General features: G+C 47.8%; 1 protein-coding gene across 16 annotated transcripts in view; it reads left to right on the top strand.

Moving 5' to 3' along the window:
* LPP (LIM domain containing preferred translocation partner in lipoma) overlaps window positions 1-17862 on the top strand; it is a 341933-nt gene that overhangs the window by 18765 nt on the left and 305306 nt on the right. For 8 of the 16 annotated variants that reach the window (XM_071812661.1, XM_065844128.2, XM_071812672.1 and 5 more), the window contains exon 2: window positions 5296-5401. The exons of 3 other annotated variants lie outside the window; for them this stretch is intronic. The gene's annotated coding sequence lies outside the window, so the exon portion shown is untranslated. Of the gene's footprint in view, window positions 1-5295; window positions 5402-5990; window positions 6041-9432; window positions 9534-17862 lie in introns of those variants that run through there. 5 more of the 16 variants (XM_071812664.1, XM_071812671.1, XM_065844125.2 and 2 more) reach the window with 3 other exon arrangements.

Below are 17862 nucleotides of genomic sequence, written 5' to 3'. Positions count from 1 at the left end.
TGGGGTGACTCCTGGTCCCTGTAGTGCTCTAGGTAGGGCTGTCTCGTGGCTTCCTTGGACACTGCTTAAATATAACATGACCTGCCCCACATAATTGTTTTGTTTGTTATAGTACACCAACCTCTGCCCATGGAAGCTGGATGCCATCCCTTCGGTGCAAGCTGGATCTCATCACTTTGGTGCTGCTGTGCCTGAAGGAGCGTGTTGGAGTGGTCTCTCCTTCTGCTACCCCCTTGCTCCTTTTTTCCTCTTGTTTTAATCTGATTTTATGAACTCTGGGCCAAGCCTGAAAATCAGGTGTGACAGCAAAGATAGAAACGAATCCCATGGATCCGAAGCCAGATGTGCCACTGCTGCAGCACCCCGGGGCTCCTGGGGAGCAATGCTTTAATGCAGTGTGCAGGGGCTGCCAGTGAATTGGAGCTAATTTTCCCCACCGGAGCTGATGGTCTGTGCTGTGGCCAGCATCAGCCTTCCTCCAGCACGAGGGCCGGACCAGGAGTTCGGAAGCGATAAGTCCCATTACGGCTAATTTTGACACGTGCGGTTGCGGCGGATTTGAAAGCAGCTCCATGCTGAGTATGATAAAGGAGGGGTGTGTGTTTCCTTGCAGATTGAAACTCACCATTCGCATAATTGCTGCTTTACACCAGCGCAGGATCTGGCCTCCCAAAAGGCAGCGGCGGGGTGTATTGGCTGTTGCTGTTTGCATTGGTGACTCCCAGAGCAGGTGCCTCTGCTGGCAGCAGAGCGGAGGAAATGCGTCTCCAGCTTCTGTTATCTTGTGTGATCTTTTTATTAGATAACTTCAGCAGTGTACTTTTGAATCGAGCAGTTAAATAAAAGAAACCTGAGATGCACAGAAGTAAACAAAGCTGTTAGTTAGGGCCAGATCCTGGAGGCATCAGTGTCCCGGGACAACAAGCTCAGTCCATGTCTCCAGGCAGCTGTGTTCAAGTGTAAGGCTACCCATGCATATAAGTTGAATTTTAAGTCAGAATTGGACTCTGAATTGCGCTTTGCATATAAAGGACCTGATTTTCCTATGCGTGAAGACGTGGAGCCCTCAGACAGTTCCCTCAGTGCTGGTGGTGGCCAGAACAGCTGAGGATCCAGGCTCTGGCAGTGGAGGAGATAACGTGAGATTTCTGAGTTTAGGGACTTTGGCCATCAAATAACAGATATATTGGCACAGTGTGGGAAAGACATAAAAATACATATGTCAGAACAGGGCAGGCTTTTAAGTGTTTTTCATTTAAAATGAAAAGGTCAGATTGAATGGGGTTGTCATCTGGGGACCTGGGCGCACACCTGCCAATCATACAGGAGAGACCCGATGGCTGAGTGGCTCAGAGCTTCTCTGCGCTTAAAAATTGGTGACTGGAATGGTTAAGACGACAATTTCCCTTGTGATGGTCAGGCTGGGCCATCTGCTCTGAGAAGGAATGGGGAAGAAGGATCCCAGCATGAGGCTGCTTTATCCCAGTTTAACTGGTGTTCGTGCTTGGGCTTCTACAAGTATAGCCATACCAAGTAAAAAAGAAAAAGAGGCAACTCTGAGTATTGGTAACACTTTCAAGTGTAAAAAAGATTTAATAGTGAATGCAACTTTTCAACAGTCAGAAAAACAGATGCCAGTCAACTAGATTGTTGTGTGAGAAATGTAATTAGCACTTGCTGAAATTATTTTTGTGGGTAAAATTTTCTTTTAAAGGGGTTGGAGAGTCTGGCTACTTCAATTTCTAAGTGACCACTGTAAAGTTAAGCTAGGGATGCCTTTATTTGTTGAAAGTGCTGACTGCACTTCTCTGAAACTTGGAATTCTTGCAGATGTTTTAAACTGTCCATTTCTGAAAAACTTGGAGAATGTAAGAAAGCTCAAACCTTAAAAATGATCGATGTTTAAATTCAGGCGTTGTCAACTATTGTTTTTAGATTTAAATCTGCAAACGGGAAACCTTGCGTATTAGCCAGTGAGCGAACGGACTGTTTCTGATCATCATGTCTTTAAGCATTTTAGATTTCATAGATCTCAGCTTCTCACCTTATTTTCCTTTCGGTTTGGAATGGCTTTTTAAACTCCTGTTCACATTTTTTGCCTTTTATGAACTGTACCTTGAATATAACTAGTTGGAAAAAAAGAAATGAAAAAACTCTTTTGCAAAAGCTATGCTATTTTGGTAAATATGTGTTTGAATACTTTGTTCACAGGCTCTACTTAAGGCTTTGACTGTGATAGCTGATTCCTGCTGTTTGGACATTTGCTTTAAGCTGCTTTTAAGTGATACATTGCCTCTTGAAATGGTGAATTTAAATAACTGGTCTGTATTGTGCTAAGTGTAGAAATGAAGATGCAGATGTGCATTGGTAGGTGTATATAGACTCTGAAGGCACAAGAGTTGGACTGAGTTATGCCAGGTGGGAGACTGGCATGGTAAAGCTGTCTCACCAAAGAGACTTTCCCGCTGTTATCTCTTGCAGGTGCTAGAAAGCTGGATAGTCTTATTGCAAGATGAAAATGGGAATTAGCTGTGCACTGAACATCTGTTGTGGTGGATCTGAGCTAGGAGGACCTCAGTTTTCTAGAGCTAAAAGTCTGCCCTTTGTTACTATTTCTGTTGTGAAAGCACCTGGATATTCCCTGTAAAGGTTGTTGGGGGTTGGATGAAACACAGAGGTGGCTCCATGGGGATGGTCCTTGCACGTATTTCTCCAAGGACTTCAGAGAGGGAAAGACTTGTGCTGGGATAGATTGCAGTGATATGGGTGCATCTGTACTGTGCACTCATTTGTCTTTTCCTACCTGAGCCAAAGCAGGAATGAGTGTGGCTGCAAGGGGCAGACCCTTTGTTGGGACTTTTGTCTCTCAAGATCTGTATCTCTTGCCTGCTTCCCCAACAGAGCCGATGTGATTAAGGCATTGCTTTGGTAAGGCTCCATGTAGTCCTCTTTGGTGCAAGGCTCTGGCGGTGCTCCTTGCTGAGGGATGCATACAGGCAACTGAGAGGAGCTGTGCTGATCTTGGGCTTTGGGGACCTCAAGTCTGGAGAAATGCTCCCCAACGAGAAATGCTTGTTGAGATCGTGTCTTGAAGATCTCTGATTTAGCGCTGATATCATGGTGTGATGGCTTGTCATACAGCAGATGTGCAGCTCTTCTGGCACCTTGGGTATGTCCTCTATGTCTGCCTTCTGAGTATTTCCGTGCTCAAAGACCCAGACTGACTTTTGCAGCCTTGTGCTAAAGAAATGGGGTCACAAATGGGGTAGTTCGAGAGACCATCTCAGATGCATGTTGCTGTGACCAGTCGAGCTGTTCCTGTCCTGCCCAGCTGTGGATGTGTGACCAGGAGGGACCACATGCCCGTGCATCAGTGGGTTGCTGTCCCTCTGGGACCATGATGGGCCCCACTGGCTGCTGGGGAGGGTGGTTTCACAGCAGGGTTCAGCTGGGTGGCTTGGGGAGGGCACGTGGGCTCCTGCTCTTCTTGCTGCATGAACCCCAGTCACAAGGTGATGGGGACAGCTGGCATGGAAAGTAGAGCCAGGCAGATGCAGTTCAACTAGCCAAATCCTATAACTGATCTTGTAAACGCTTCTTGAATTAAACTCGGTGAAAGACAAGCCTGAGCCAGGATCCTCTAAACACAGGTTGGGTCCCAAGAAATATTGTCTTACCTGGAGCTCCCGGAGGTGCTGTTGTGGGTTGAATTGAAATGGTGTTGGAACCAGAGGGGAATGTTGTTGTCTTCTGCCTTTGCAGATAAGACTGAAGGGCATTTTGCCAGGAACCTGTGGGAAGGACCTAAATTGTATATAACTCTACATCATTTTAAAATGAAAAATAAACATGCATAACCATAATATTTGCTTGTACTTGTCTCCTCCTTGATGGATGGCGAGAAATTGCTCTTTGGCTAAGTTCAGCAGCAATAAAACCCTGCAGTTACTCATCTTCATCCCAAGCCTGCAGTGAGTGAGAGAAGCCATTGTGATCTCTGCTTGAATTTGTCCTCATCACACCTGAGGGGCGAGTTGAAGGTCCTGGGGACTTTTATACCTGCCCAGCCCTGTGGGGACCCAGGGTTGGCTGCCACTGCAGGGGCTGAGCTGGGAAGGTGCCTCCTCGGCCAGAATGGACCTCATCATGCTCTTGTGGTGTTGGCACAATGGAGATCTACCAGTGTTTGGGAGAGGTGAGAGCCCTGTCGCTCACCTGGCTGCTGTAGCATTGGATGTGGGGTGAAGGACAAATGGTGCTGGCAGGGGCAGGAAGATGCCCCACCAGGTGACAGGGAGGACGGACACAGGCTGTGAACTGCCAGCACTTTTTTGCATCTTGCACATTGGTTGTAGACTTGTGGGCTTGCATGCACCCTCGTGAGCAGCACAGGTACAACAAATGTAAGCCTGAACTGAGCCTTTCCATCATTACAACAGCAAATAATAGTAACTTTCTCTGCTGAGCAGCAATGACAAGGCAAGCCAGCGCTTGTCGTGAGCAGAGATAGGTCTGTCAGGGTGTCCGGGATGTGGCTTGGACAGGATGCCAGCAGGAACGAGTGTGCGATTCAGATGCCGCCTGTCTCCATGGGATGCACTCGGTGCTGTGTCCCGGCACGTCACATGCAAGACGGCCGTCGTGTGGCCCGGCTGTCTCTGCTGCTCTACCTTCATCTCCTGCCGAGGGGAAAAACTGCACCTACTTGGCCACTTCAAGAAAGGGTCGTGTCTGCTTTGCAGCTACAGGAAAGAGTGAGGCAGTCTCTGATGGGAATTGGGCAGAGCTCCTCAGAGAAAAGGCTGTGCCAAGGTGGAGGACGGGGTGAACAGGATGGTGGTGTAGCTCTGGTCATGGTGATGGTAGACCCCATGAGTTTCAAACCAAATTAAATGATGCCTCCCAGCTCCTTCACTGTGCTAGAGGTCACAGAGATGAGCGATAGATACACCTTGTTCTCTTATTTTATGCCTCTTTTACAGTCTCCTTTTACCTACCCCTTCTCAAGGACATTAAGAGCAGTAAAGGAGCCATAGCTTGAGGAGGTGCAAGTTGTTGGCCAAGCTGTGGCAGCTGCCAGCTGGTGCTGGTTGTTGGCCTGGTTTGAGGTGGTGATGCTTTTGAGGGGGGTGCCAAAAGGAGTTCAAGAGTATGGAGGCTTCTGCCTAGGAAAGCTAGGGAAGAAAACACTGTGTTTTCCAGAAGCTGTGTGGGTTAAATTGCAAGTTTTGGAAATGAGCTGTTGGGAGGCCCATCCGGCATGCATCACACGGGTATCTCTCTCTCTCCTCGCAGGGCTGGGAAAGAAACCCAAAGTCGTGACTCTAGCAGAGCCCCACGTGTCTCCAAAAGCCCTGCTCTGAGTTCATCCCACCAGCCAGGCTGTGCAGCGTGAGAACTGGTACGTAAACACGTTTCACAGGCGCAAGGGGCAACTTCTCAGAAGGATCTGTGGCTTTTCTGACAGTGGCACTTTGTTCATGATTCTCTGCAAAGAGATGAATTCCTCTCCTAATGGAGTGTGGAGAGTGTGTGTGGGGGTGGGATCACTGGAAAATACAAGACAAATTGGTGGTTCCCTGGTGGTGCTTGCACCCAGAGGCGTTGGTGGGGAAGGGCTCAGCAGTGAGAAGCTGCAAGTGTTCAGAAGTTGTCCCAGACTGTGGTGCTGAGGCTTTAGACGTGCTCTGTGGGGCGTGATAGCACGCACAGATAGGTGTTGTGGGGGGTAATGCTGAATGCACGCATGAGAAATGCACATATATATATATATATATATATATATATACACACACACATATGCTGTACAAATCTAAGCACATGGAAACAAAGATGCACAATGCATAATAGTATATGCTGTATGGTGGCATATGAGAGCTTGGGGGTGTATATACCAAACGTCTGTATGTACTATATATGGCCATAAAATAATGCATATGCATTCATGTTCTCTTTTTTTCTTTTTCCATCTCTTCCGTCTTTCTGTGGAGCTGTTGCACAACTACCAGATTCAACCTCCTGGGGAGCCTTTCTGGCCAAGGTTTTACAAGCCAGCACCTGCTTTGCCTGCCTGACTTTTCTATATTTATTCCTCTGCACCTGGTTTTTGCCTTTGCCTGCAAAGTGGAGCTGTCACAAACATTTGTGCTAACTTTTGGCTGCACAAGACTTCCAAGTCCCAAGTCTGCTTTTGTGCATGTTGGGGGAAGAGGCGTGTGTGTGTAGTTGGGCATGTGTGTATATGAGCATTCCTGATCCTTGCTGTCTGTGTTCCCGTGACGCTTCAGCAGTCCATGTGTTCTGTATGCCACACAAGTTGAGCTCTATGCCCCTTCAAGATGTTTTCGTGAATCAAATATTCTCAGCCATCCTGCTTATGTAATGTCATCTAAATGAAATTAGCCATGCCTGACCCGGTGGCTGATTGATAACGATCTGTACTGCTGTGCAGGAGGCTTGAGGTGGATTTTATTCTCAGCCCCCTGAGCTTTTACTTTCCAGAGTCAGGACTGTGGCAAGGAGAGGGACTTGTTTGTGCCACATAGCCAGGAGCTCCTGGTTAGGCTGTGGTTGGACCATGGATGTGTCCATCCCTCTAGTTTCTCTCCTGTGTGTCATTTGGGGTGGATGGTGCTCTAAATCTGGGGCACTGAGACTCAGCTTATCCTTAGGTATTGCTGTTTAAAACGAATACCGTAGCAAGGGAGAGGGTATAATGCCATTTCAGCTGGGAAACCAAGTGGGGATCCTCATCCCCAGGAACGTGAAGCTGGGAAATCGCCACGTGGTGGGTCTCTGATGAGCAAATCCTGCTCGGAGGAGATTCATGCTTGTTCCCGGTCTGACGGGTACGACTTGTGCTTATTGAAAAGCAGCACCGGGCTGCTTGCCAGGAGCTGGGAAATGGCTTGTCCTCAGGCCCCTGACCTCCCAGCCCCTCTAACAGCTATATTCATGTCTAGCATGGGAGTCCTTCTAAGGTCACGAAGCTGTTAGTCCCAGGTTTCATCTCCAGGAGCCGTAAAATGTACCCTGCCTGACCCTTGTGCAGGGGCTGTACGAGCAGCCCACGTTCCCCTGGGTTTCGTTTCCCTGTCCCCACCGCCTGTGCCACTGCCGCCTGCATTCCTCTCTGGTTCAGTAAGCCCTTTGCCTCTCGAGCTGACACAGCTAATATTTCCCTCGCTGGCAGGGCAGGCAAGGCAGTGGCATTTAACCATTAAGGAGAACCTTGATCTGTTTGTGCTGCGGGATCCCAGAGCAGCAAGGGCTGGTGCGCGCCTGGGATGGGGTTGCTCCTGTTCCAGGTGTTCCTCCTCCATGCTTTTGTTCCCTTCATTGACTTACCTTGTTCCTTACTTCATCCTGCTGTTTGTCCTTGCAAAAAGCAATACCTTGGGGATTGTTTTCTGCAAAGTGCTGGAAAACTGAGCCAGAGTTTGTAAAACCTTGACCCTTCTTGCCCTGGTTTTGGAGCACGTCCTACCACTGTGCTCGGAACATCTCCGTTTCTGACCATGGAGAATGCTCCTGGTGGCCTGGCTGCTGGCTGGGGTGCATGGCTCTGGGGGAGGTTTTAACAAGTTTTTAGACAAATAATTGATCAGCTGCACACTGAGAGTTAGTCCTAGCCTGCACAGTATTGACATTGTCCTTGTGTACCATTTAGTGTCACTTTAAAGCTGCCTTTATGACTACCAGTGTAATGGACATGTGCTGGTGCTGCCTGGCAAGATTTAATTTTTGCAGTGGTAGTGATGGATCACTAAGATAAAAGTGGTTCTTATTCAAAAAGGCAGAAAGCTTTGTTTTCTTCTAAAGCAAAGGTTTACGTGTTTTCTGTCACCTGTGATATCAGGGGCTAAACTCACGCTGCCGTGGGCCCCTGACCGCCGGCTGGTAACTGGAGGTAATTGTACAGCCTCTGTCATTGCAGGATATTGACTCCTCCTGAAGCCTCTGCTTCAGTACCAGTGAAAGCCAGATGTGCTGTGATGTCGCTTTTTTACAGTTTGTTTTGGCCATACATGGGCAGAGTCAGCTCTGGAATTCCTTCCCTATAAATTCAATAGCATCTTGTGGGTGGTGCTGGGGAATCACTCTGGTCTGGTTGGACGCCTGGGCAGCCTGTTCCCCTTGAAAACCTCCTGATTTGCACATTCCTGAGAGGCTGCCTGCTCCTGGAGCTGATGGCTGCAGCTACCAGGAGGCTGTTGTCCCATGCTGGCAGGCGTAGTCACCTCCTTGCTGCCCGCAGGTTGGCTCTTGCAGCCAAGGAGCGATGCCTTTGGGATGGGTATATTGCTCCTGTGTGCAGACAGGCTCTGCAGGGACAGTTGTGCCCCTTAAGAATAACTGTTCTGCCTCCTGAATCTGCTGTGTGGGCTTAAGCATTGATTTTCTAGCCCCTGTCCTGGATGTGGGGTGGCTGGGTGATGCCAGGGGATGCTGTGTTGTGTGTCTCAGCAAGGGGCTGAAGGATGCTGCCATCCTGGGCTCCTTGTCCCTGCAGGGACATCTTGCCTTGTCCAAGCAGTGTGTTCCTTTCTACAGACATATCTTTTACATTTTGGGAAGCCAAATCAAATACAAGCTTTTTGCAAAGCACCAGCTCAATGAGCAGGTCAGGGAATCTTTCCCTGTTCCAGGTGAGCAGCCAGTGTGGGACCTGGCAGCAGGACCTCTCTTGTGGGATTGATGGCTGAGCCTTGCTTTTTCTTCTCCTGAGCTAGTGTCACTATAAACACAGCCTGAATTTGCCTATTGGCCTTCAAAGAGCACTCCAAAAAATAGTTCTGGGAGGTTATCTGCTAAGTAGAGGGATGAGAGGAAGGTTTGCTGTAGGGCAGGGGTGTCAAACTCATTTTCACCAGGGGACACATCAGCCTCGTGGTTCCCTTCAACGGGCCGAATGTAATTTTAGGACTGTAAAAATGTAGTAGTTACATTTGAAGGCAACTGCCAGGCTGATGTGGACCCTGGTGAAAATGAGTTTGACACCCCTGCTGTAGGGGGTAAAGGATGATGGCTCCCAAAACTGCCCTGTGGCATCTCCCTGGGCATCCCTGGGAGGGGACAGAGATGCAGTGTCACCCACTGAGCCAGGAGCCACCAACATGCAGGTCAAGACAGCGACACATGGCTTTGTGTCCTGGCTGTCCATGGGTCAGCAACAGCAATGTGTTCAGCTCGAGCTCCAGAGGGGCAAATCATCCCTGTGCCAAAGCCAGGGAGAGAAGGGTGATCTTTTTTTTTTTTTGACATCCTTTGGAGTTTTGATCTCCATATTTGGAAATGTTTACCCATTGCTCTGATCTATTGGAAGGGAGGGGAGGTGACTCAGGGTCTGGTAGAAGCAGGATTTGAATTCCTGTAGTAAGGTTGTGGGTTCCCCCCCCCCCCTTCCCCCTTCCTTTCTTGTTTTGGAAGCTTGTTTTGGTCAGTTTTCAGTTCTCTCTTGCTCCTGGACATTATTCCAAATTCAATCTGCTTGAGAGGGAAGCGTGTTAGTGAAGGAGCTTGCCTGGATGCTGGTAAGTGCATCATTGCTACTTTAGCAAGAAACTTGGGATTTTTTGTTTGGTTTTGTTTAGTCAGATGGATTGCATCAAAGCGTGTGCATTGCTGGTGGAGGCAGGCATGTGGATCGCCAGTCAGCAGCAAGGGACCTAACGAAACCTTCCATAGCAGGAACAGTTGGATATGTGGATTGATCTCAAAGGCAAAATGTTTATTCAGGCCTTGGTATAAAGATAATTTAAGCCAGCTCCCGTTAAGTCACGCTCTTCCTTTTAGTTTAACTGGCTAATGTGGCAAGGCAGCAGAGCATTGTAGAGTTAAATGAGTATATATGCCTGTGGTCAGCAAGTAAAATATAGCTTAAGTATGATTTCTGTCTCCTAAGCAAGAGTTTGTGTTAAAAAGGCTGCATAATATATGGGTATATTTCTCTCAAATGTTTACATTTAACTCTATTTTGTTAGGGACCTGGAGGAGTTTAGCTGCTGTAACTGGATGAAGATTCGGTGTTTGTTTGTTTTTTCCTGTTATTCTTTATTTTTCCTTAATCTGATAGTTTTTCCTCTGTCTGATAATTCAGCTTTCAGCTTCTCTTTTTCCCTCCCCCCTTTCCTCTCTCTTTCCTGAAAGGAAACTACAGTTCATCCAGACAGTCAGGGGCGCGGAGGGAACCTGGAAGATGCCCTTGCTTCCCGTTTTATTCATGACAGCTAAAACCATGCTGGGGAATCTGGAGTTGGGGATCCACTGTCCCACATTCCTCTTGCCATTTGGAGCATGTAACACATATAGAGTGTTTTTAATGCTGCTCTGGGGGCTGCAGAGCAGCCAGTCCTATGCCTCGGACAGAGAGCACTGTGATTTTTCCTTTAACTTGGGAAGGGGCATTGGTGATAAATGGTTTATAGTTCCTGCTGCTGGTTAGTGATGCCTGTGTTTTCTGGGCTAATTGGTGTTTTTAGGCTAATTCAAACCTGTTGTTATCATGATCTCCCTGTTTCAAATTGAAGACCTTTGTCAGAAAGTTGAATCTCCTGTTGATTTTCTTTTGCCCTTTTAAATAGGGATTAATACTCAGTGTGAAGTTTGGTTTTCCAGAGACATGGATTTGCAGCAGGTCCGTGAGGTGTGAAACTGGCTGGATTTTTCTGGGCAGGGAAAGATACTTGGCTTAGTTCTGCACCAGGATGGGAGGTGAGCTGGAAAGCACTCAGCCACAAAAGGTGATGAAGGGACTTCTGGAGCATATTCCTGCAGGCAGGACCTGTTGGGAGTTTGCAGACTTAAGCTGCATTTTAATCCTTGTTGTTTCAACAAGCTATTTGGATTACTGCAGCTTTTGAGGTCAGGGCCCCACTGTGCTGGGCTTGGTACCCATGAAAAGGAAAGAACTTCTGTCCTAAAGGGTGTACAGGCTGCATGGGCGGTGTAGGTGATGGGGTGGAAAACAGGGTGCCGTGGAGGCCCATGGAGCTGTTGCAGCACGTGAAGCCTCAGCCCAGCCGCCTGTCCTCTGTGGTGCATGGTGGTGCAAAGCAGTGCTGGTCTGTGTCGCTCCTCGTGCGCTGTGCTTTGCTGTTGTACATGTGGCCCTGTGCGATGGGCGATGCCCCCTGCCCATGCAGCACTTCCCTTGCTCAGCCGTGCCCTGGCAGCCCCTGCTTCTGGTGGATGTGGAGGTGCCGCGTCCAGCCTTCGCCAGCTGCTTGTGGCCAAGCTTGGTGTTTTGGGGACAGCACAGCGGCACTGGAAAAGATGATGTTCTGCTCCTCTCACAGTTTCTTGCCTCTCCCGCTTGCCAGGGCAGGCTGCTTGTTGGAAGACAAGGATGAGCAGTGCCTGGGTGCTGTAACCCAGGGGTCGGGGCAGTGCTCATCTGGCACTCCTGGGGAAGCACATTGGGACTGGTAATCTTCATGTGCTGATTATTCACTGTGCAACCATCGCATCGCTGTGAGGATGTGACTTCAGAGCTGGATGGACTGTGAAGGATGAGCTCCCCACCTGTGTCCCCTGATGGGTGCTGGGAGGGCTGCAGAGCTCTGGAGGGTGCCCACGGCCAGGACCGCAGGCTGCCAGGTCTCTCCGTCTGGTATTTCTCCAGGACCTGGGCAGATCCAGTGATCGCTGATGCTAACCAGGATCCACAGCAGGTTTTCTTCTGCTCCAGGAACAGAGCCATTAAGGGCTGACCTGTAAATTAATACAGCTGTCTAAAGATTTTCTTCCTGCAGCCTGGCACCCTGTAAACACTTGAGTGTGAGAAGCCTTCCATGGCGCTGGACCTCAAGCGTGCTCTGAGAGCTCCGTGCCTGCCTTTCTTGAGCTCCTCTCAGTGACTTCTAATGATGTATTAAATGCAGAGGATTTGCTTTAGCTCCCATGTAAGGATGATTGGTTCACGGCCCATTCCTCATCTCGGCTGTTGGACCGATCGATCCTGGGCTGGCACTGAACGGGATTTGGTGAATTAGTGACACTGTCACTGTGTGACTCAGGTGCTGTGAGGGGATTTAGCATGTGAAGGACCGGGTGTACGTGCCCCACAGCAGGTAAGAGAAGCTGCCCCAGATAGCGTGGGGCTAGCACACGTGGGCATGGAAGGGATGAAGGCAAGACAAAGTTATGAACCCAGATGGCTCTACACATCTGATACTTTGCATTTCTGTAGGCAAAATTTCAGAGCCCTTAAGCACTAAATCATGCCCGCAGACTGGGGAAAGCTGTATTATCCTGGTGTGCTGGTGTAGAAACTGAGGCACTGTGCGGCAAATTTGGGCGAAGCGCAAATCTCCAGTATTAATGTGATAGCTCACGTTCAGCTCTCGCAGACAGGGAGGCACTTTGCAGCCTCTTGTTGAGTGGTACTGTGAAACCCATCTTGTTTGCTCTAATAAAATCGTACATTTCTGAGCACAAAATATTTCTGCATTGGTTGCTTAAAGGTAAACCAAGTCGTGTTGCGTATTTTGTAAAGTCGATGTGTGTTGCTGGTGTGTGATGTGATCTCAACGCGTATTGTTACTTCAGGAATTTCCAGATGGCGCCTTACCTAATTGTACTGCTGCTTTTTCCTAGGATCTGAGCAGAGTGCAGGCTTTTAAGAAATGTCTGTTATTAGCTTTATAGTACACATTCCTGTGTAACAGCTGTTGCAAGCAGCAGGAGGTCTCTCTCGCAGCCTAATTCTCCAGTATCTTTGAGAGGGGAATTTGCTCCTGTGAACTAGGTATGTGCATTTGGGATGAGATCTCCCAAGTGAGAGAAACTTGTCTCCAGTGAGCGTGTCGGTTCAAGGACTAGCATGCCCGGGGGGAAGAAACAAGTTGCTCTTGTTGCTTTACCGCCATCTCCTAATAGTTAACTGTGCATAAGGCTCCCCAGTTGCTTATTGCTTGACATGAGAAGGATGACTACTTTTTAAAGAAACATCAGGTTTTGAAAGCCTGGCTGCCTGTGGTGAGGAGGAAAGGAGTCCTCGTGCTGTGCTGTCTCACACCCCTACTGTGAAAATGTCACAGCGACAAGTTCCGGTGGAGCTGCCCATTTCTGGCAGCCCCTTCCCTCCTACATCCTTGTTCTACAGGTAAATCCCTCTCCGACTTGGTTAGCCATTCCTCCTTCCGCCCTGAAAAGTCATTATCATCCCTTGAAATTAAGGAAAAGACGGGAGGAGGGAATAAATGGATGCTAAGAAGTAGAAAACAATCAATTAAACAGTACATAGCATGTAATTTTCCTTGGAAACTTACCATGAAATTGAGGAGCACTTTAACAACTAGTAATTTAAATTGCATTTGAACACTACTAATGGGTTGTTTGCATGGGAATTTTGGTCATTTCACAGCAGGTCATTGTCTTTAGTACCCCTTCATTCAGTTAAAGAAAAAAATCTCATAATGAGGAAGATGCTGTAGGCAGCTGGTCCAACTGTTGCTGCTAAAAGGTGGTAGCATGGGAACTTTGCAGGGACCTGTTACGTTCAAAGCCATTTAACATCCTTGGCATCAGCTCTTCCAGTGTTAAATTCATGGGAGTTTGGTGCTTTTTATCTAAAAAGGCTTGTAATTGCTAAAAGGTAAGAAAACAACACATCCCCGTCTCACTCACAAACACGACAGAGCTGGGTGGCTGAAGTGGCTCCTCCAAGCTCATGGGGTTGGGGTTTGAAGCTGTGGGACTGAGTTGGGAACGCAGCCTGGGGCTCTGTCTTCATGACATCAGACAAATCCTAACAGGGTTTTGGGATCTGATCCTGCTCCATCTGAAGAGGAACAACAGAGAGGTGCTGATCAGCTGTAGCTGTGGGGTATTATTACTTATTAGTCTTGTTTTTGCAGTGTTTAATGCTCTCCTCCACCACTATTTTATTTATAAAATGCCAACAATTTTCGGCAAAAGGCAGCATCAGCCTAATCGTGTGCTGTTTTGCCACAGATTGTGCTGGGAACAGACTCTGTAGGAAGGCAAACGCAAGTTACACGTCGCCTGTTGCTGAATGAACATCCCGTTTTCAGAGCAGGGTTTCTGCAAATCCGTGGGCACGCCGAGCATATGGAAGGGGGTTCCAGTATCAAAACAAATCTGGCCTCCTGTTTCTGGATGTGTAGGTTGTTTCTTAGAGGATGGAACCTTTAAAATCTGTCCGTGCAAATATGGCTGTTAAATTCTGCTATTTCTAGAGATGTGAAGCAGCTGTCTGCTCTGAGATAAGCTATAAAAAGGCAATATTTTCCAAAAATGGCTTTTTTAGCTATACCTGCCAGACAGCTTGGCCAGTGGGAATTCACCAGGAGCATCGCCGCTGCTGCCCTTTTATGTACAAGGTGCTGAGCGATGTAAAAACTCCACAGCAAGTCTCTGGGGACAGCATTAAGCACCAGCTCTTCAATCTCTATCTCGTGAAACGCTGAAATGCAGAAAAATGCGTTCAGCGCAAAAGGGTTTGGTTTGATTGTTGGTTTGATTGTTCATACTTGATCTCCTGTTGTTTTCTAGATGATTGTTTCGCTCTTGGTTTTTGTTCTTAATTTTCATTGCATCTTGTTGCTGAGTCAGTGACCATCTCTAATCGCAGGGTGGTTTGAATGCCCCCCTCAATTATTCACGTGGAGGCATTTCTGTTTGCTGTGTAGTCTGGGGATAGCTGGTGAGTTCAGATGAGACCAATAACAAGAGCTGTAATTTTTCCTAAGGGTCTGGATGAGGTTTCTCATAGCATAAGTGTTATCACTTATATTTCCCGACGCACGCGCTACCTGCAGTGCTTTGTTAGTTATCGGCTAATTTGCTGCCGAGATGTAAGAGAACTACATCAGATAATCTCGTAAAGGCTGTTAAGACTGTAGGGATAGAGGAGGACATGGCTTTTGAGCGTGCAGGGGGTGAAGTCCGTGTGACGGAGGAGTTCAGGGGGGCAGAGAGCAGCAACTTGGGGTGTTAGGAAACCCCAGACAGCTCAGGTTCTCATGAGATAAGAAACCAGCTGATGGGGTCAGCTCTGTGATCTGTCTAGCAAGTATTCCTGCCCTCATTTTTTGTGTGTTTTTTTTTTTTTTCTGGTTGAATGAGCATTTTATCACATTGATTCCTTACAAGTGCAACTTCCCCTGTGCAAATCCCCCATCACACCTGGACATTGTTGCCAGACAGCTGGTTGGTTCAGTACATCGGCTCAGCCGTGACACAAATGCGGAGTTTTGCCTTCACCATTATTTTTTCCCTTGGGTCATGGGCTGCCTCGTAGTCACCTCTTGATGCCCTGTGTGTTGTGAGTAATCTTTTCTTCATAATTTTTTTTATCCTTACCCAGTCTTTCAACACCCTATTTGCCTCTTTTCCAGTCTCCTTCCAAAGGCAGAGACACACTTAGCTGGTGGAAGTCAATATAGATTTGATAGATGCTCCCAGCAAACAGCTGCATGTGTCTGCCTGTCCAGAAACCCACTGAAAACTGAATAGAAATGGGGCATGTGGAGTTTGAAATAATCCCAGTGAGTTATTTCTGTCCGTATTCTCCACTTGTGGTGCTCCCACAGGCTCTTCTGCAGCTTGGGGTTTAAGCTTATGGGTTGAGCAGGGCTGGTAAAATCCCTTTGTTTCCCCACCTCCCTTTCTTAGCTATTTTTTTGAAGAATGCTGATAAATTTCAGTGATAGCCTTGTAGCTGAGAGATAAGAAAAAATCTTATGGGTAGATTAGTTTGTGGCGGAGGGAAGGCAAACAGCAAGGGAGCTTGGTGGAGGGAGCCCACGCTGTGCTACCCTGAAATGCTGAGCCTGCTTATTTATCATTTACCTGCCCTGTAAATGTATACTGGGCTTTAAAGTGGGGAAGGAGGCAGTCCTTGTCCTAAAGAGTCTGCAATCTGAGGCAGACAAATATGCAGTTGAGGGCCAGGGAAGGGAGGGCACGGGTGATTGCTGGAGATTGAAATCCAGATAAAAAGGATTCCTAGAAGAAAAGGAATCCTGAGTGGGGAGCTGTGGGTGGTGAGAAGCCTGTTTAAGGTGCAGGAGAAGTGGATAGAGAGAGGAGGGTAAATGGATATGGAAGGAGGTGAGAAGTCCTGAAAGGAAAGAAGGTTGAAGGGGAGGGTAGAAAGTGAGAAAAGAAGTAGGAGGCAAAAGAAAAAGAGCAGCGAGTCAGCTGTGGGAGGGGATGCTGTGGGATGCTGTAGATGAGAGTCAAGATGACCTTAATGTCTCTTTGCTGTGTGTTAAAAGCCACGCTGTAACTCAGCTACTGGTATTAGTCATCTCCCAGCATATGAAGGACCAGTTTCTTCTCTCAATGGAGAGTATTTGGTCCTGGCCAAAGTTCAGTGCTGGAAGATCTCCTGGCTGGGCTCAAATACCCCGTGTGGCTGGTGGGCACTGGGTGGTGACACACCGTGCGATCCTGTGTGCCCACTGCTGCCAAACCTTAATAGGCAAGTTAATAAGTAACTTCCACCTTCTGCTTCATGCCATCAAAGTTAGTCCTCTAGAGATTCAGAGAGCATGTCAGAGATTGGCTTGCATGTGTATATTTGATATAGATGTATATGATATGTGTAGGTTTTCACGTGCAGCATGATGCACTTCAGTGACATCTTGATGAGATACGGGTGGGATCAGTGGTTCACATTGTACCATACGCACTCCCCGGTAAAAATGCAGCGATCTGTGCAAAAAGGTGCTTGTGCGCTAACTTCTGTGGAACTGAGCTGGGAAAACTGGTCATCTGGTTCCTGCATATGCAGCCTTCAGTTCCCTAAAAAGACCTTGGGACTTCTACAACTTCCTTAAGGGTTTTGTTTTATCTTCAAGGACTGAAAGAGTCAAGGAAGAATTCACTATCACCAGCCTCATTTCCCTTTCTCTGTTGTTTCTCCCTGCTTTTTCTTTTTATCCTCCCCTCTTTTTTTCCTCCCTCTGTTTTTGGAAGCGATTATCCTTGATGTTTGACATTTATACCCTGGCAAGTGCACTGGAAGGTCCACAGAGTTCTCCTGGAACAGCAGTAGTAGCCTCACCTAGACCTCTAGACCTTTTCCCTCCCCAGTCTGATCCCCCTCCAGCTTGCTTATTTCTTCTAGGGGGCTTGTGCCTGATCCCCATCTGTTTTTTGAATCTCCTTTCACTACTGATGCTTTCCAGAGCTTCCTTCTGGTTTCTCGTTTCCTTCCTTGAAGTAGTCGCCCATCCTTCTAGTCCTTTCCTAATTACCCGTTAGTTAGACACAACTTGTGTGTAGCTGGTAAAAGGTGTGGGAACATGAAGGGCATCTCCACTGGAGCTCAGTCCATCTACTGCCGTGTATTCAGCAGAAGAAAACTCTGAGTTTAGAACATCTGAAATTGCCCATTATCTCGGCTCATTTCTTGCTGTCCATAATTTGGGTGTGGGAAAGCGAGGGGAAGAGGAGATGAGTTGCTCTAAAAATGTCTCATTCCACAATAGATCAATACAAAATTTTCCATTGCATTTTCATTGCCAAAAATGATTCCCCACTCACTCACCCCCCTCCCCCCGACTTCTGTGAGATGCTGCAGAGGCTGCTTTGGTGAGGTCTCTTGGTATGTGCAGGTTGGTGGCAACAGCCAGCCCAGCAAAAGGGTGTCCAGGTTTTGGTTCAGACCTTACTTTCTGGGTGAGCTGAGGTTGAGTATGGGGGAGATGAGCTGCTTTCAGAGGGGAAGGAGATTCCTGGCTGCTCTTGGGGGATTTCACGTCACTTGAGGCGTGGAACAGACACTCCCAGTCTGCCTTTTTGGGAGGGAGGCCAATGGATGTGCAAAGGCATAAGGCAGTGTAAAGGGACGTAACAGAAACTATCATAGGTTGTCTGCCAGTAAGTTCT

The sequence above is a fragment of the Patagioenas fasciata genome, chromosome 9 (genome assembly GCF_037038585.1).
Source record: "Patagioenas fasciata isolate bPatFas1 chromosome 9, bPatFas1.hap1, whole genome shotgun sequence".
Classification (NCBI taxonomy): domain Eukaryota; kingdom Metazoa; phylum Chordata; class Aves; order Columbiformes; family Columbidae; genus Patagioenas; species Patagioenas fasciata.
Note: the sequence above shows the minus strand (reverse complement) of the source record. Positions and strands in the feature narration are given on the sequence as shown.